The 20247-nt window shown below is 32.6% G+C and overlaps 1 pseudogene; it reads right to left on the bottom strand.

Moving 5' to 3' along the window:
* Positions 1–13256: 13256 nt before the first annotated feature.
* On the bottom strand, positions 13257–14556 carry LOC141519259 (lupus La protein homolog pseudogene; annotated as a pseudogene).
* Between the last annotated feature and the right edge of the window lie 5691 nt (positions 14557–20247).

The raw sequence follows: 20247 nt of genomic DNA, 5'->3' as shown, positions 1-20247 counted from the left end.
AGTATTTACAGGTCATTCTTAAAGTTTGAATATTATACTGACAGGGGCAGGAATATTTCAAATTATGTTTATTTCCTCTTCAACTAAATGCTAAAGTTTTTTTTTTTAATGTGAAACCATCAAAATTGTTGAGTAGTATTTGCCCAAGCCCAGTGAGTTAGTTTTGTTCAGCAATGTTAGTTGTATAAACTGGATGATTTTTTGCATGCAACTTGGGGACACAATTTACATTTTTATCATTATAACTGAAAATACTTAATTCAATTGCACATGAAAAAATCATCCCAAAACCCTGTTCCAGTTTTCACTTTTGGTCAGACCAAGATCACAGTATGATAAGCCACTTGATCTTCTCTACAATTTAACACTGGTTCCTCTGTCCACCATTGTGGCTAAGACTATGTATTGGAGCCAGACTCTAAGGTTGTTGTCTACAAACATACATTTAATTCCCCGTACTTTGAAAGTATCTCTTCAGTAACATGATAACAGTTTTAATTTTGTTTTTTATAAATAATGAAATAAACTTTCAAAATATAAGTGAAAAAAACTGTCAACACTGTGTGTGGAGGAGCCATGCCTAATGACCTATGCTAGTATCCTAGAAGGGTTTAAAACTTGAAAGGAGAATAATTTGATTATTTTGAAGAAGTAAACCTATAGTACTTCCATGTTTAGAGTAGCAAAAAGAGAATCCTATAATATGTGATAACCTGATGAGGGAATGAGTTTGTTAGACTTGCAATGAAGAAGATTGACCTTTAGCTATTGCCCTCTAACATGGAATGAACTTGGGTGAGTTACAATCTCTTTTAACCTTAGTTTTCTCAGTTGAAAAGGACAATTAGGTGGCACAGTAGGATAGAGCACCAGCAGATGGAATAGAGCAGCAGTAGGATAGAGCATAATAAGAATAAGGAGGACCCAAGTTTAAATCCAACCTTAGACACTTGACATGTACTGGCTGAATGACCTTGGACAAGTCATTTAACTCTGCCTTGCATCCAGGGCCATCTCATTGTCCTGATTTATATTTGGCCATTGAACTCAGATGGCTCTGGAGGAGAAAGTGAGGCTGATGACTTAGCATATCACCCCCTCACTCAAATCCAGTTCACTTGCTTGTCCTGGCAAACTTGCTTGTACTTGATGTCATAATCTTTTTCTACAATGAAGGTCACACATCAACATCATCATCAATGTCACTTCACCTGAAAATAGAGAAATAATGATTAGAGTGCCAACTTCACAGCTGGTTGTGAGGTTCTGATAAGTTAGTGAATATTAGGTGCTTTTAAACTTTGTAGATACAGATAAACAATTCTTAGCTATTAATACTGTATAAAAGTATTGCTTACTAAGCCTTATGACATTATCACTTTGCTCATATTTTTAGCATGTTGAGTTTTGGAAGAAAAATATCCTTAATATATCATTTTATGAAAGGGTCATGGAAAACTAAACTCAATATGCTAATGGTACTTAGTGCTACAAGAAATTGTGTCATTTATTATTTTAAAAGAAGTTTGCTTTACTAGCTATTATGTTCCAAAGCATTTCCATTAGAAGATGAAGATTTCTCTTGTGAATTCAGCAGTTTGTCCTCTCTTAGTCTGTAAGAAATTTTCAGCAATTAATAAACTATCTCTTTCCTTCCCTGCCCTCCTTGAATTCTCAAAATCCTTGACTCTAGGACCTTGTAGTACATTAGAGGGAATTTAGCATGTATACAATTGTAATGAAAGATATAATTTGAGAGTGTACTCAAAACGATTAAAGCAAGAATATTTAAGCTAAAGAGGATTGGAGATTTGATCAGAAGAGTAAAATGAGTGATAATAAAAAATATAAAAATAACCATGACTTATATGGCATTTAATGTTTGTCAAGCACTTTAGAAATATATTACATTTTGTTTTATAATAATCATAGGAATTGATGTTAATATTATCCTTATTTTACAGATGAGGAATCTGAGAAAGGCAAAAGTTAAGTGAATTGCCTAAGGTCAAGAGAGCTACTAAACGTCTGAAGTAAGATTTATACTCAAATCTTTCTGATTAGAGGTCAAGTGCTCTATCTACAGCATTCGCTAGTTGCCTGTAAAACAAAAGTTAAAAAATTTACTTCAATTATACAAAATTGATCAAATCCTGCTTCAGACACTTATAGCTACCCAGCTGTGTGACCTTGGACAAGTCACTTAACCCTTTTGCCTTGCCAAAAAAAGAATACAAAATTGAGTAACTAAACAAATGATGTCAATCATAGAAATATGACCTCTAAAGGGAAAAACACATTTCTTTGGAAAAGTCAATGAGTTTAGCCTTGTTCTTTTAAATTCCCTAACTGAAAACAGTGGGAACTCAGTATTTGATTCAGTTCTGAACTTGGAGCTGTAGCAATATATTCGGGAGTTCTCTGCCAGTTTATAGAGGTATGGGTTTGAAAAAGATTACAAAGGCAGAGAATATGAGAAATGAGAAGGGGGTCATGGAAGAACTTTCAGAAATAATATCATGTAGAATTTGGAGAGGGGAGTCAGAAAAGAGAACAAACAGAATAGAAATGGTTAAAGATATCAAGAAATACTTTTTTAAAAGTGAATGATGCCTCAGCAAGAGAGGAAAGACTATTTAGAAAGAAACTGAACTATGCAAAATGGGCATAAAAGATAAAAAAAAAGATGGAGCCAGAGAAACATTTTTTGGATTGGGTTCTGAAAAAAACCAAGGGGGTGAGACCTTTATATGCTTTCTTGCTATTCCATCCATTCCTCTAGGGGGGAAAATTATAATGTTACTCATCCTTGGGATTGCCTCAGTATTTTTCAATCCTTGTCCTATGACTCTGAAAAGTTCAAGATAAATGAGAGAGGATAATTACTGGAGCATGTCTAGACAAGAAAGAATGGGATTTAAAATGCAAAAATAGAGGAATTATGCTAGTTTCAAAAATTATTTATTTTAAAATACTTTTGTTAAAAAAAAATGACTTCTGAATTCTTTTCCCCAAAATCCTTTCTGATCTATTTTGAAGGCAAGAAGTGTGACATCAATTACATGTCTGAACTCATGCAAAAGATATTTCCATACCAGCCACATTCACATTACAGAAAAAAGAAGAAAAATAAAATGAAAAATTATGCTTCAATCTGCAGTCAGACTCCATCAGTTCTTTCTTTGGAGATACATGTCATTTGTCAAAATGTCTTCTAGAATTGTCTTGGATCGTTGTCTTGTTCATAATAACTAAGTCATTTACAGCTGATCATTATATTGTATTGCTGTTATGGTGTGCAATATACTCCTGATTCTGCTCACTTCATTTTGTAGCAGTTCATATAAAGTCTTCCAAGGTTTTTCTAAAATCATAGTGACCATCAATTCTCATAGTACAATAGTATTTCAACACAATCATATACCACAACTTGTTTAACTATTCTTCAGTTGATGATTATGCCTTCAAATTCTAATTCTTTGCTATCATAAAAAGAGTTACAATAAATGTTTTTGTTAACATTTTTATTTCAATTTTTAATCTCTTTTTATTTTATCTCTTTGTAATACAGATCAAATAGTGGTATTGGTAGGTCAAAGGAAATACACAGTTTTCCAAATTGCTCTCTAGAATCACTGAATCAGTTCACAACTTCATCAACAATCCAATTCAAATCCCAAATTTTCCACCTTCCCTCCAATATTTTTCCTTTTCTATCATATTAGCCAATTAGATAGATGTGAGGGGGTGCCTCAAAATTCTTTTAGTTTGCATTTCTCTAATAAGTAGTGATTTAGAGCATTTTTCATTGGACTAAAGATAGTCTGTTTTTCCCTGAAAAATGCCTGTTCAAAATATCTGATCATTTATTAATTATGTTCTTATGTTGTCATATAAATTTTGATTCAATTCTCTATATTTGAGAAATGACATCTCTGTTGGGAAAAACTTGTATTTCTCCCTCCATTTTCCTGTTTTCCTTTTTCCTTTTGGCTGTATTTGTTTAGCTTATACAAACCCTTTTTAATTGAATGTAATCAAAATTATGAAGTAGTGAGATGATTTAATGGATAAAGTGCTGGGTTTAGAATTAGAAAGAGAGGAATTCAAATTTGGCCCCTGACAATCACTAGCTACATTAACCCCCAAGCAAGTCACTTAACCTCAGTCTGTCTTAATACACTAAAGAAGGAAATGACAAATCACTGCAGTATCTTTGCCAAGACCCCATATGGAGTCATGAAGAGTGGGATAGGACTGAATGACTCAAGAGCAACAGAAGATTAAATTTATCCATTTTGCATCCTCTGATCTTTTTTCTCTTGTTTATCTCCACTTTTCTCTTGTTTATTTCTACTTATTCAATAGATCTGATAGGAAACATTTTCCATGATCCTTTAATCTGCATAAAATGTCATCTGTTGTGTCTAAATTGTACACCCATTTTTGCCTTATCTACATATATGGTGTGAGATGTTCTATTTCTAGTTATTGCCAAGGAGCTTTCCAATTTTGTAATTTTTGTCAAATAGTGAATTCTAGACACAAAGCTTGGATTAATATGTTCATTTATAACTGTGTATTGTTTATCTAATCTATTCCACTAATACATCACTATTTCTTAGTGTCAAATTATTTTCATTAAAGACCATTTTATAATATGGTTTGAGATTTGGGACTGATAGGGTGGAACTGCTAGGTGGTAGAGTAAATAGAATGCTTTGCTTGGAGTGAGGAAGCTTCATCTTCCAGAGTTCAAATTTGGCCTCGAATATTTACTAACCCCATTTGCCTCAGTTTCCTCCTCTGTAAAATGAACTGAAGAAGGAACTGGTAAACCATACCAGGAGCTTTGTAAAAAAAAAAAAAAACAAATAGGTTCAGAAAGAGTTAGACATGACTGAGCAACAACAACTGCTAGTCCATCTTCCTTTACATTTTTTCATTGATTCCCTTGCCTCTATAAAACAATTTTGGCAGTTTGATTGATATGGCATTGAATGAGTAAATTTATTTAAAAAGAATTTTCATTTTTATTATTTTGGTTCAGTCTATCCATGAACAAGTAACATTTCTTAAATTGTTTATATGTCTTTATTTGTGTGAAAAAGGTTTTGTAATTATATTCATAAAGTTACTGGGTTTGTCTTGACAGAAAGATTCCCAAGTATTTTAAATGTACACAGTTACTTTGAATGGAATTTCTTTTTCTTTTACTGTCTTTTTAAATTACTTTTATTCTCTAGGATTCCCTAAGCATATTATCCTATTATTTGCAAAGTGTGATAGTTTTGTTTTCTTTTTGTCTGTTCTAATTCTTTTTATTTCTTTTTATTGTCTTATTGATATCACTGATATTTTTAGTACAATATGAAATAATTATAGTGATAATGGGTACCCATGCTTCACCTCTGATCTATTGGGAATACTTCAAGTTTTTCTGATTTTCAGATAATGTTTGTTCTTTTAGATATACTACTTATCATTTTTTTTAGTTTTATTTTTTTTTGCAAGGCAATGGGGTTAAGGGGCTTACTCAAGGCCACCCAGCTAGGTAATTATTAATTGTCTGAGACTGGATTTGAACTCAGGTGCTCCTGACTCCAGGGCCAGTGCTCTATCTACTGTACCACCTAGCCATCCCTACTACTGATCATTTTTAAGAACTATTGATATATTATTGATATACTCATGATTTTTCTTTTTTTATTAATGATATGATCAATTATGCTTTAATTGTCTTTATATTGAACTATCCCTGAATTCCTGTTAAAATTTCCATTTGGTCACAATCTATGATCTTTGTGATATATTGTTGAATTTTCCTTCTTGATATTTTATTTTATTTATTATTTTTCCAGTTATATGCAAAGATACGTTCAACAATCATCTTTGTAAGATTTTTTGGGGTTTCATATTTTTCTTCCTCCTTCACTTACTTCCCTCCCCCTTCCTGATGTTTTATTTAGATTTTTTGTATCAATATTCAATAAAGAAATTGGTTTAAATATATTTTTTTCTGTTTCTACTCTTCCTGGATTAGATTTCTGCATGTTATAAAAAAGAATTTAGTTTGGCTTCTCCCTTGCCTATTTTTCCAAATAGTTTACATAGTTTTGAAATTGTTTTAAAATGTTTGGTAGAGGGGCAGCTAGGTGGCGCAGTGGATAGAGCACTGGCTTTGGAGTCAGAAGTACCTGAGTTCAAATCCAGTCTCAGACACTTAATAATTACTTAGCTGTGTGCCCTTGAGCAAGCCACTTAACCCCATTGCCTTGCAAAAACTAAAAAAAAAAAATGTTTGGTAGAATTAACCTGTTTATCCATCTCACTGTGACCACTTTTTCCTTAGAAAGTTCATTGATGACTTATTCAATTTCTTTTTCTAAACTAACATTAGTGAAGTAATCTATTTCTTTTCTCTTAATCTGGGCAATTTATATTTTTGCAAATATTGATACAATTCTCTTAGATTGTCATTTTTAATGTCATATAATTGAATAAAACTGCTCCTAATAATTACTTTAATTTCCACTTTTGTGACCTGTTATTTACTCTTTTCATTTTTGATACTGATCATTTGGTTTTATTCTTTCTTTTTTTGAAGTCACATTATCAATGGTTTATCTATTTTATTAGTTTTGATGAAAGAAAATTTTTTGTTCAAATTTTAACTTTCCATTTAATCTTTCCCCTTTATTATCATTATTAATTTCTCCTTAGAGATTCAGAATTTCCAATTTGTTTTTCATTGGAGGGTTTTCAATTATTCTTTTGGATTTTTTTAGTTGAATATCCAATTTATTGACCTGCTCTTTCTAAATGTATTTAAAGATATAAATTTTCTTCTGAATACTACTTTGGTTACATTCTACAAATTTAGGTATATTGTCTTATTGTTGGCATTCTCTTTAATGAAATCATGGATTGCTTCTATGATTTATTCTTTGACCCACTCATTCATTTTTTGTTTTTTTTTTTTTTTAATTTTTATTTTTTTGCAAGGCAAATGGGGTTAAGTGGCTTGCCCAAGGCCACACAGCTAGGTAATTATTAAGTGTGTGAGGCTGGATTTAAACTCAGGTACTCCTGACTCCAGGGCCAGTGCTCTATCCACTGCGCCACCTAGTTGCCCCAACCAACTCATTCTTTATGATTAATTTGGTTCTCAATGAATTTTAAATCTATGTTTTCACAGTCCTTTATTGAATGTAATTTTTATTTCATTATGATATGGTAAGGTTAAATTTAATATATCAGCTTGTCTGAATTTTTTGTGAGGTTTTTATGTCCTAATACCTGACCAATTTTTGTGAAGGTGCCATTACAGAAAACAAAATTTTCTCCAGAGGTCTATCATAAATAACTTTAGAATTTATCTTTAATAAGAAGTTGGGGCATCTTTCTTTAGATTTAAGAGGGAAGGGGGATAAAATATATGAAGATACAAAAATATTTTAGGAGTTAAGAAGAGGTTTAGTTGAAGGAGTTTTCATGAGAAAGGTACAATCTCCTCAGTAAAGTAAGATTCCTCAAGCTGAAGGATATTCATAGAGAGTCATTACATTTCCTAGTGATCTCCTTCTTCCCTTCAGAATTTTTATTTTTGTTAAAACTCAATTTGCTGCACCAACATGAAGTCTGAAAATGTAATACAGATAAGGATGATTGACTGAAGTGTCTATGCAAATTTTGTTTGCCATCAAGTTATTGATTTATTTTTTTAATAAATTCAGTGATCCTTTGAAACCTTATGTTCATTTACATTTATATATTAATTGTTCTCCCTTTAAACTCAAAATTTTCACTGATGTTTGTTCCTAAAGCAATTTTTTTGACTTTTTACCATGTTGGTCATTCTTTCCTATGGAAAATTTTCATGATATGCTTGATTTTTATTAAAATAATCATCTTGACAAGTTTATAGATGAAGAGAGAACAGTAGAAGCAAACCTGACATTAAAGTTTTCTTTAGGGGATTAATGGGTTTATCAGTCATGCCTGAGAGTACATCTACATAAAAAGATGTGTAATCTTGAGGTGAACATTGCAATAAAAGAGTTATAAGGCATTTGTATTACAACCAAATGAACATGGTAAGTATGTTTAAAAGCTCATCCCTTGAGAAAAAGGCAAACATTGCTGGAAGGGATGATCAATAGAAAACTGGGCTTTCTTCCTTAATTAACTTTGACAGGGATCCTCTCCCTTCTTTCCTTCTCCTTCTTGGAAACTCTAGTTCCATTTCATGTATAGCATAGGTATCAACTCTAAAATAAGCCCTGACAACTTTAGAGTACCTGTGACAGAGAATACCATTTCTATCCAGAGAAATAATTGTGGAGTTTAAACAAAAACCAAATCTATTACCTTTAATTTTTAAATGTCTTATATACTAGTGAATTTTGTTATCTCTAATGTGTTATTTTCTCCTAAAGGATATGATTTCTCTCTCAATACATTCAATTTTCATCAATGTATCACATGGAAATAATGTAAAGATTATCAGACTGCCTTCTGTGGGGTGGTGGGGGGGAAAACTGTAAAATTCAAAAACTTACAAAAATGATAAGTAGAAATTGCTATTGTATATAATTGGAAAACAAAATATTTATAAATTAAGCCTTGTTCTGCTCTTACTCACTCCATTTCCCCAAATGCTAACATTGGTCTTCCCCAATAATTGTTTTATTTATATTTTATTTATTTATATGCATGTATTCCTTTTTCTCTTCCAGTAGAATATAAAATCCTTGGAGACAGGTACTATTCTAATTTTTGTCTTTGTGTTTCCAGCACCTAACAGTCAGTGATTAGTAAGATCTTATTGAATTGAATTGCACTAACCCCTGTGCAAAGCAGAGATAAGCAATATAATGACTTTAAAGAATTAACTGATTCATGATCAGATTTCTGAATTATGTATTAGGGTAAGAAGGAAGAAATAATAGTCTCTGGACCAAGTCATTTTAGAAAGAAGAGTACTAATTCTATAGCCATCTAAAAAGCAACAGAAAAAGTTACTGTTTTAGAATATCTTTAATGATGACTGCATATAAATCTTGGGGAAAACTTCCCCTTTGACAGTTGAAATCAGAGAGTAAGGATTCATGATTTTAGAATGTGTATGACATGCTCTGTTCTGTATGGCACTATGGTAAGCCTAGTCATCATTAATTTTAGAAAGAAAAGATCTCTAATTTTTAGGAACTGCATAGTTAGAAAGGAAAGTTGTTCCTATGTGCAATTCATAAATTTCATAAACATACTCATACATACATATACTAAGCTTTTAGATTGTATCACTTCTCCCTGTTTCAAAACTTGTTCTAGAAAGAGATAAGCCAGATGTCTCAACTTGTCATGGAACTCTCATCATAGTCCGGTTCATTATCTTCTACTGTTTTTCCCAGAACAAATTCTCCACTCTAGCCACAGAATTCTAGTGCATAATGGACATGGAATGCTGGAATGCTCTAACAATTCTCCTTGAATTTTACCCATGTTTCAAAGAGCAGTTCAATGACTGTGTAATTCTTGGTATTTATATAGATCTCTTTCAGTGATCTCATTTGGGTAAATATACTGCTTTGTATGGTTATTGAAAACTATTTTAGATTTAACTAAAGCATCTGGTGAACAAAAGCATTCATTCATTCAAGATTCATTCTTTTGCTCATTTACTTAAAAATATATGCATTATAGAGTAGATTACTTGTCCTGCAGATTAATTTCGGGACATTGATTTATCTCTGACCTGAAAGGTTAGAATTAGTCTCTCAACTCTTCTCAGCATGTTTCTTGAATAATTGGCAATGTTTCTAAGCAGAAATATCCTGGAAAGTAGAGACAGTCAGTAAAGGTTTGATCTGGTTTTGAGCTATTTCTAATTTGTAGTTACTAATTCGAATCATTCAAGTTACTACAGGTAAATTCTCTGGAAATTCTTCCCTGAAATAAGCAGTTTCCTTAGAATCCTTAAGACCAGAGATGACCCTGTACTGTTATTAGACTAGAAGCTAATACTGTGTCTAAGATTAGTTGAGAGTAAAAATTACCTCATGGGGTGAGTCCCTTACAAGATTTTTTGGGGGGAAAGGGGGTTGGTGTTCCATTCATCCCTATATATGTAGATCATCCATTAACCATTTATCTTCCTATTTATAGTCCCACAGCAATTTTTATCCCCTCCCTATGACTATACACTGAAGAAGGAAGGGAGATTGGTCTGAGAAGTATTTGAAAACAATTAAATGAGTTGTCAAGTCATTTGGTTCCAATTCATTCAGTTTTCACCATGCTAAGTAAATCTAGAGAAGAATTTTATGATGTATATGATATTTATCTTTGAAAATGGATAAAAAAGAGAAACTTCTGAAAAAATTCTTTTTCTTTTCTTTTCTTTTCTTACTATACAGAGGAAAATAGGATCACTTTCATATGTGATCTGCTATAATATTATCTTTTATATGTGATCTACTATAATATTACCTTTTATGGTTCACAAAAACTTAATATACTGTTTCACAAACTCCCTGTGCATTTTTCCAAAAAGAAAATATTTAGATTCTGTGTAATAACAGTTTTTATTAGTTAAAAGTACAGTTTTTCAGAGTAGATGATATAACCCATATTTTATTGTTTAAATAAAAAGTATCATTAGAAATATTTCTTAAGTTTTCACAAGAAATTAGCCATAGGAAAAAAACAATGTAGAGTGTGAAATCTAATCTCTGCTTCAGCACCTCTAGTGACATGGGGCTCAATTGCCTCCTGAGGTAACAGATGCCATTTTTTGACAGGCTTAATTGTCAGGAATTTATTTTTAGGTTGTATATTTTAAAAACAATCTCTCTATGATTTTCACATATTATTCTATTTTGTTTTCTATGACCCAAGAGCAAATTTTGTTTTATTATTCTACATGAATCCCTTTAAATATTTTAAGACCATGAACAAGTCTCTCCATGTCTTCCTTTCTTCAGGCTAAGCATTTCAATTCCTTTAACAAATTCTCATATGACATGGTTTTGAATTATCTTCCTATTCATATAACTTCTCCTTGGATATGGCAAATGTTTGTGATGGTTATACTTTAAATTTGATCCTCATAAATAAAAAAAAAAAAACACCTCCAGAAGTAATCTAGTAATCTGACCAGTACATTGGAATGACTTGTTACTTTTTAGTCCTAGAGACTACTCTATTCAGATAAAAATAACCTAGTCAGTGTTTCTGATAGCCCATATCACACTGTTGACACATTGGCCCTTGCAATTAGGAGCATTGCTTCCCAAATCTTTTTCACTCAAACTAGTAGCAAGTCATGTCTCCTCTAGTCTTTAATGTACAAATTATTTTTAACTTAATTCTTAGATATTTTGGTATATCTCACATACAGTCTAACTATAATGTCATTCATGTTGCAAGTGCTAGGTGTTCTTGTGTACTCTTTCTATTCAAAGAACACAGCTAAGAGGATGCCACTTAGATGGCCCTTCACCAAAGACCCTGATCAAGTTCTCATTATAGCTCCCTAGCCCTAGAATCACTCTACATGAGATGGAGACTCAATGCACATCAAGTACCTTGCCTCATGCACTCAAATTGACATCATGTTTCTGTGAACCCAGGGGGACTGCCAATCCCAGTTTTACATTCACTAATTTGCTTTCCTCAATCCACCAGGGGTGGAAGCTCTTGCATACTCAATCCCACATGCCAATTCTTATAAATTCACTTTCCTTCTGACCACATTTGAATTTCAATGAACTGCTAAGACTCCAAGCTCCCAGGTACTCCTTTCTCACTTCATACTTCAATTCCTTACCTCTTTTCCATAGTGTCTTTCACCTATTTCCTGGTTCTTTATTGACAAAAACACATTTAAAAAATTTGCCTTAGCTCATTATCAAGTCCACTATAATTTACAAAATTTGCTTCTCTCATTTTAAAAATGACAAACTTTCCTCTCTCCAACTTGGGACAACTCTTCTATTTCCCCGATCCCCCAAACATCAGAAAAATCTGATTAAAGATAGCATTTATGAGTTCTCTCAGGACACCAGGAGGAGAGGACTAAAAAATCAACCAGGTAATTAGTTTCTGTGGAACTGTGGCAGTTCAGTATAATGCTATGGGTCCCAGTTTCCTCATCAATAAATATGAAGATATGGTAATAAATTATCTTAAATGTTTCTTCCAGGTTTCAATGATATTTTGTCTAACTCAAAAAACAAATTCATTTAGAATCACCATTATTTTTCTTTCTTTCTCCTCATCCATCTTTGTTTCAATTCCCTCTTAACCTTGTTTAATTTGACCTTCCTCTTCTAAAGATCATTTTTCCTGGTAGAGTGGCTAGAAGCAAAATAGTAGCTGCATGTTTTTTTCCCCTTTGTCTTCCATTACCTTTATTCTGCCAAGTCCAAGTAGAATTCCTATCACTTCCTCCTTCTTCTTTATCTGGATGTGCCTTTAAAAAATTATTCTGTTGTTCTTCAGATTTTTCACAACCTTTGAGTCATATTGCGCTTTAGCAATTCTGACAGATGTGAACAAAGGTGACATAATTTACAACTGCACCAGAAAGCACTTCTGGAGGAAAGACAGATATATGAGTAAATATATTTAGAGAACTTGAAATAAAGAAATTACCTCAACCTCTCCTGTCTCTAATGCTTCAATCACAAAGATGGTTTTTGATGACAGTCAAGACTTTAAAGATGACAAAAATGTGTCATTTTCACTCCAAGACTTGTTTTAAGGAGCTGAAATTTTAGTAACACGTCAGATGTTGACTTGATCTAATACATACAATTGATCTTCATCAAGGGGGAAAAACATTTTTTTCCTTAATAGTTGGCATAGGTGAATTCAGGTTTGAACCTAAGATCTCAAGAAAATAGGCTTTTAGTATTTATCTCTTCCAAGGGAGTTTTGTGTTCAAATAATTTAATCTGCAGAATATCCATTTGGTTTTTTTTTGTCTTTTATATAGTATATATATATTATTTGTTGGTATTTCCAACATTACAGAACTTCACTGAAAGAACCTTTCTTTTGATGTTCAGATCAATGTCTGAAATGCCAACATTTGATATGATGAACAAAACTATACATATTAAAAAACCCAGAATAAGGATACTTGAACAACAAAAACAAGTTAAACAAAAATAGCCTCTCCTTCTATTATAGGTGGACATTGAAGTGGATTTAGTTCGATTTTCTTTTTAAAGACCCTCAAATCTGACAGCTTAAAATTTATTTAAAATGAATAAAAAAATTTTTTTTACAACTCCATTTTCAGTTTTCATTTGTTTTGGTGCAGGCTCTTCTTTTTCAGGTTCTTCTCGTGTCCTTTTAAGAGATCCTCCAGCATCACCACTTTCCTGTTCTTCATCACTATCAAATTTTGATTTCTTGCCTTGGAATTGTATTTTTCCTTTATTGGGTGTACCCTGAACAGCTTTACCACCTCCTCTTCCCTTTTCTTTAAATTTGCGACCTTTGGACTTCAACTTATTTAGGGATTCCTGTTGGTTTTCAATGATTTTTTTCAAAGCTTTTTCTGTTTCTCCTTCTAATACTTCCCATGTTAAATCTTTGTTTCTTAATTTTAAGTTTCCATCGTTTGCTTCATTGGCTTTGTTCAGTGCTTCTTTTGCTTTTTTCTTTAAAAAGGATTATTCCCTCTTTTGCTCCTCTGATGAAATCTATCCATTTTATTTTCTCCATGATTAAAGTGTATGCAGATCTTCTCTACAGGTTTGATCATCTAAATCACCCGAAAATTTCAGCAAGCATCCAATCTTTTCATCCAGGGATTTCAATTCTGCATCTTCTGCTTGCCTCTGTTTTTCTTCTTGCTCTTGTTTAGCTTTTGCTTTAGCTTCTATTTTATTTTGCTTCCTTTCTTCATTCTTCTTGGCAAAGTAATCTTCCTTAAGAGTATCAGCAGCTCTGTATCTTTGTATTTTTTTCAGGGGTTTCTATAAACTTCTTGGCAGATTCAACACTATTAAACACAGCAAATATTGATCCCTTAAATGCTTTATGTAATGTTCTCCTCATTTGAATATTTTGTACTTGACCTTTACCTTCTAAGCATTCTTTTATGTCATCAAGGGTTGCATCTGTTGGAAAACCTTTAACATAGATCTGTTTTTTACTTCATTTTTATACTCATCTGTTACTTCAGGGAGCGGTTTGTTTGGAGATCTGATTTTAGTTTTGTCCTCACTAACTTCCATGAGTTCTGCCTTTGATTTCTTTAGAGCACTTCTTATTACATCAAAGTCTTTTGTTAGCTTGCTTAATCTGTTGAATTTGATCATGGTCTCCAAAGGAACCCAGCCATCATCTATTTTGATCTGTTCCTTTAAAAATTTGTCTCGTGGAAGATTAACGTCACCGAAATAGTACTCAATTTGTTGGCATATTTTGGACTCCAGATCAGTCATTTTTTCACTATCACCATTCTCAGCCATGGTGGGAGCCTTTCCGTGAGGTTCCGGCAGGCTGGCGGCGCCGCCACGGCCCCACACCTGCGATCTCCCTCCCGGGCCGGGAGCAGCGGCGCCGCCCGCGTGCGGCCGCTATTTCTATTCATTTGTTTTTAATGCCTTTGCATCTATTATGACTTTATTTATTTGTGTTGTGTGAATAATACTGAATTCCAATTCAGTCATTGAATTGAGATTTTGAGAGGCAGCTTGGTGTAGTAGTGGAACAGGCATCAGTCTGAGTCAGTTTAGTATATGAATGGTAACTTAACAGCCATGGAATTTAGGGAGTCATTTACCTTCTCTGCACCTCACTTTGCTTAGCTCTAAAAAGGGCATAAAAACACTTGTTCTTTCTACTTCATGTTTGCCATGGGAAAGTATTTCATCAGCTATATAAATGAAAGTGATTGTCGTGTGGCCTTGGGCAAGCCACTTAACCCTATTGCCTTGAAAAACATCTAAAAAAAAGTGATTATGATTATTTGAAGGTCTGCTAAACGAATATAAGTCCATCCAATAGAGGACAGCTGTGCCTCGCTCTCTCTCTCTCTCTCTCTCTCTCTCTCTCCATATATATATATATATATCCATATATATATATACATACACACATATGTATACATACACACATATACACACATGTCTACATACACACACACACACACACTTTACACTTCTGAGGAGTCTCTCAAAGAAGGCTGAACATCAAAAGAATCCTTATTGGCTGCTTGGACAATTTCAGCAGAAATCAAGAGAAGTTTCTAACCACTGGAGGTTAGGAAAAGCATTAGATCTTCTTTTATTATTTTTTATTTATATTTTATTTTTCCAAATATATGCTATGAAAGTTTTTTTCAATATTCATCCATATGCCTATGTATGCATTTAAGTTGCAAAATTTTCTTCCACTCTCCCGTCCCCCTCTCATCCCCTCAGCGGCAAGGAGTCAGGTTATCATTGTACATAAATATTTGTGATGAACATGTTTACAGATTAGTTATTTTCTGTATGAGGAATTAGGATGAAGGCAAGGAAATTCATAAGAGATAATTTTTTAAAAATGTTCATAAGATTCTGAAGGGTTTTTTTTTATCGTTGGTTTTGTTTTTCTTTTTCTGGTTGGGGATAACATTGTCCATATCTGGTTTAATAAGGGTTGTCCTAGTTCTGTGAACTGCTAAGAGGAGTTGCTTCCATCATGGTTGTTATCTCACAATGTTTTTGTTAATGTGTACATTGTTTCCTTGTTTCTACTCTTTTCGCTCAGCATCAGATCCTGTAATTCATTCCATGCATCTCTAGAGTCCGACCATTGATGGTTTCTTATGTAACAATAATATTCCTTAGTATTCATGTACCATAACTTGTTTAGTCATTCGCCAATTGATGGGTATAGATCTTTTTAGGTAGCAGCGTGCATATTTCCTCTGAGCAAGAAGAAAAGCTAATAAATCTGCAACACCAAGAAGCATGCCTGTCCCTAAGAAGAGGGTCTTAAATAAAGCCACACCACTTGTCTCAGTTCACAAGTAGTACATATTTACTCCATTTCATGCCTATTTACAGGTATGATCCCAATTTAAGTTATTATGAAATGTTCATGAATCTTTGATTTTTTTTTTGCCACCACTTCCCCATATTACCAGCCACCACTTCCCCATAGTGCAAGCAATCCTTTCTATTCTGTTTCACCTTTGTCCATGTTCTCCTATAAATTCTCCATATGGAGTTCACAACAAAATGCTGTGGACTCTTTTTCTGTTATATCTCCTAAAATTGCATGTTTACAAATGGAATATGTGCTGTTCTGCAGTTATCCTTTTTAACTATTATGAGTTTGATTGTCTCTTTTTTCTGGTAATATATCTCTCTAATAATTTTATTATTATGTAATTTCTGTAATTTTCCTCCTAAGTAATAAATATCAACATATTATCTTAAACCAAGGACCTCTCCATTTCTTTTGGGGGCTATCCCACATTTTTAATTCTTCACAGACTTTAGCATTCCATGAGTCCTAGCCAAATAGTATTATCGGAAGAATATTGATAGGGGGCAGCTAGGTGGTACAGTGGATAGAGTACCGGCCCTGGAGTCAGGAATACCTGAGTTCAGATTTGGCCTCAGACATTTAATAACTACCTAGTTGTGTGACCTTGGGTAAGTCACTTAATCTCATTGCCTTACAAAAAAAGAAATATATTGATAATTAAAAATACTTTTATCAATTTGAAATCATGATTACTAATTACTTAAATGTGTATAACCTTTGACCTAATGATACTATTATTAGGCCTATATGCTACAGAAAACAAAGAAAGAAGAAAAGGAGCCCTTATGAACATATATATTTATAATAACTCTTTTGTAGTAACAGAAAACTAAAGGATATCCATCACCTGGGGAATGGATGCACAAATTATGGTATATGAATGTAATTGAATAATAGTATGCTATAAGAAATGATGAAAAGTATGGTTTCAGATAAACCTGGGAATATTTGCATGAAATGGTACAGAGTAAAGTAAGCAGAAACAGGAAAATAATCTGTATTAAAAACTACAAACTTAAAAAAGACAAAGAACCATGAAAGACAACAATTTTTATCAATGCAATTGCCAGGCACAATTCCAGAGGACCCAGGGTAAAGTGTCAGTGAAGTCAAAAGTGTATTTGTAATCACGGGATCTACATTTAAATCTCATTTTTTTTTACTTGTTATGTGACATTGATTAGTAATTCAGTTAATTTCCCTGTCTCCTTCTACTGTCTCATGTTTTATATTACAGTCAACTTTTTAATTACTTTCTGATATTATTTTTCTCTCTGCAAGAGCATTCTTTTAGCATTCCTTGAACCCAAAGATGGTGGAAAGATTACCAGCACTGAGGTTACCTTGATTGATACCAAATCCAATGAAAGCCTTTTTTTTTAGGATTGCATATATTACTTCATTTGAGGAGTTTTTGGTCTATTAAAAAAGATATGAATACAAAGAATTATGAGTGATTCTATAATTTATATAAAATACATTAATAATATATTAATGTATCTACATGAATTTAGCTTTTTATTTACATTAAATTCAGTATGCTGGTGAAATCCTTCCATATGTATCATAACATTTTGAAATAATTTATCAATAAATTAACACAGTAGGTCATTAGAATAGCCTACTTCAAAGCTTTACTTTCATAGTAGTCAAAGAAAACAATTCAGTTTTGTTCAACAAGAGACAAAAATCAGAATGTCCTCAGTTTGAAATATTTGATATCAATGTATCACAATCATTTTTAAACTATAGGAATATATATACACCAATAGTAATAATCCAATAGATCTGAGATCCCAAAGATGTTGTTCTTTACTCCAGTGATAAAGAATATAAATGATTTAGATTTGTCCATTCTTTCTGACTGTTATTCATGACTTAAATCTAGCACATAACATGTACTCAACATGATGGGGGCCTTTCTTCCACTAACTTATTTTTGAATGGATATGAATGGAGCTCATAGGCTACAATAATATATTGCTTTTTCTCATCATGCAACTAATGTAACTTTTTTCTATGGTCTTTAAAAGTCATGAAAAATATATAAGAATGCATATCATACACACACACACACACACACACACACACACACACCACATCTCTTCCTTCTCCCTTGTGAAGTCTTTTGTAGTTCAAAAGTCATTAAATATGTCATTCTTTAACTGCTTTTCAGGCTCAGAGGAGGATCTGTTGAATTGAAGTCAATGGGCCCTTCAGATCCAAAGCAGAAAATTTCAGAGTATTATTAATAGCTGAATTAAGGCCTTGAAATGAATTATAACCTTGCCAGTTTTATAATTGAACATAATATAGCTGAACTAATAGAGGTGCTCACTAGAAAGAAAATAATAAACCTGGGTGTATAGGGATTAGTGGTCAAATATTTGTACATCTTTCCATCCTGTCCTTCATGATGGATATTGTAAAGATATCATGGAAGGTGAAAAGAAATCAGGGAACAAGGCAGAAGGAGAGAATTATTATCTTGTTTAGGAGATAAATCACTATCCACCAGATCTGAAGGCAGAGTGTTTAATTGTCTTTCATATTCATTCTTTCTAATATTTAAATTTCTATGTACTTACTTCCCAGATCATCTTTATTATATTATATATATTATAATATATATAAAATACTCTCCCCCTCCTTTCTGTCCTAGCTTCCCTCTCTCTCCTTCTTCTTTCCTCCCATTTCCATTACCTGTGTCCTATCATTACTCTATTGAGATATCTCCAGTGCTTAAATTGAAAAAAAATTTGTACAATACTCACTTTACATATTAAGAAACTGAGACACAAAGGGAAAGGGATCCACAAGTAGTTAAAAATCTACTTATAGCAGCTATTTTTTTGTGGTGGCAAAGAATTGGAAATTTAGAGAATATCCATTAATTGAGGACTTATTGAACAAATTGTGGTATATGATTGCAATGGAATACTCTTGTGCTATAAGATATCATGAGTGGGTGGATTTCAGAAAAAAACCTGTAAAGAGTAACATGAACTGATGCTGAGTGAAAAGAGCAGGAAAATATTGTACAGAGAAGCAGCAATATTGTATGATGATCAGCTATGATTGAGCTCTTCTCTGCAAGATAATGATCCAAAATAATTCCAAAAGACTTATGCTGGAAAGTGTCTTTCACATTCAGAGAAAAATTTGAGGGAGTTTGAAAGAAGACCAAAACCATTTTTACTTTTACTTTCTTTGTTTTTTTTCATGTTTTTCTTTTTTCTTCTATTTCTTTTTTTCATAAGATGACTAATGTGGAAATATGATTGCATATATTTAAACCAAATTAGATTGCTTGTCATCTTGTTTTGGTGAGGAGAGGAAGGTAAAGGAGGGAAAACTAGAACTCAAAAATCTTATGAAAAATGAGCGTTGAAAACTGCCTTTACATATAACTGTAAAAAGATAAAATAATATTTATATTTTTTAAAAAAAGAAAGAAACTGAGACTTACAGAAGATTCAATGATTTGTCTAAGATCACACAAGTAGTAGACTCGGGGCATTGGTACTGACTATTTGCTATGTTTGGAACACTTTTCTGCTTATTTCTGCCTACTGGTTTTTCTGGTTTCTTTTTACGTCCTAGCTAAGAATATACCTTCTTTCAGAGATCTGTTCTGATTCATCTTAATTCTAGTGCTTTTCTTCATTTGTTAATCTCTGATATTCCTTCAATATATGTTATTTGTACATAAGTGTTTCCTTGTTGCATCCCACATCAGATTATGATTTCCTTGAGAAGAGAGGTCAAGTTTTTCCTTTTCTTTCCCAGACCTTAGTAAGATACCTGACACATAATAGCAACTTAATAAATGCTTATAGACTGATTAACCAACAAGCATAATATTAAGGGTTCTATTGAGTCCAGCTCATACAATATTTAGCTTTAGTAATCACTGGTGGATGATTCTTTCTAAACTACTACATTCATCATTATAATGGCATTTCTGAATTTTTCAAATATTAAAAAAAAGATTAGAGAAGAAAATAACTACTTTCTAACCACAAAAAACTTTATGGGAGAGAATTTTAATTTTTGTATGATATATGCATCTTTATTTTTTAATTGTATAATCAGCCATATCCTTTTCAGGGTTACAATTTAGTACATTCTGTTTTCACAAACGTAGCACTTGAATGCTTCCTTATGTTTTAGGAAACCAAAAAGTTC

Source organism: Macrotis lagotis, chromosome 3 (genome assembly GCF_037893015.1).
Source record: "Macrotis lagotis isolate mMagLag1 chromosome 3, bilby.v1.9.chrom.fasta, whole genome shotgun sequence".
NCBI lineage: Eukaryota > Metazoa > Chordata > Mammalia > Peramelemorphia > Peramelidae > Macrotis > Macrotis lagotis.
Note: the sequence above shows the minus strand (reverse complement) of the source record. Positions and strands in the feature narration are given on the sequence as shown.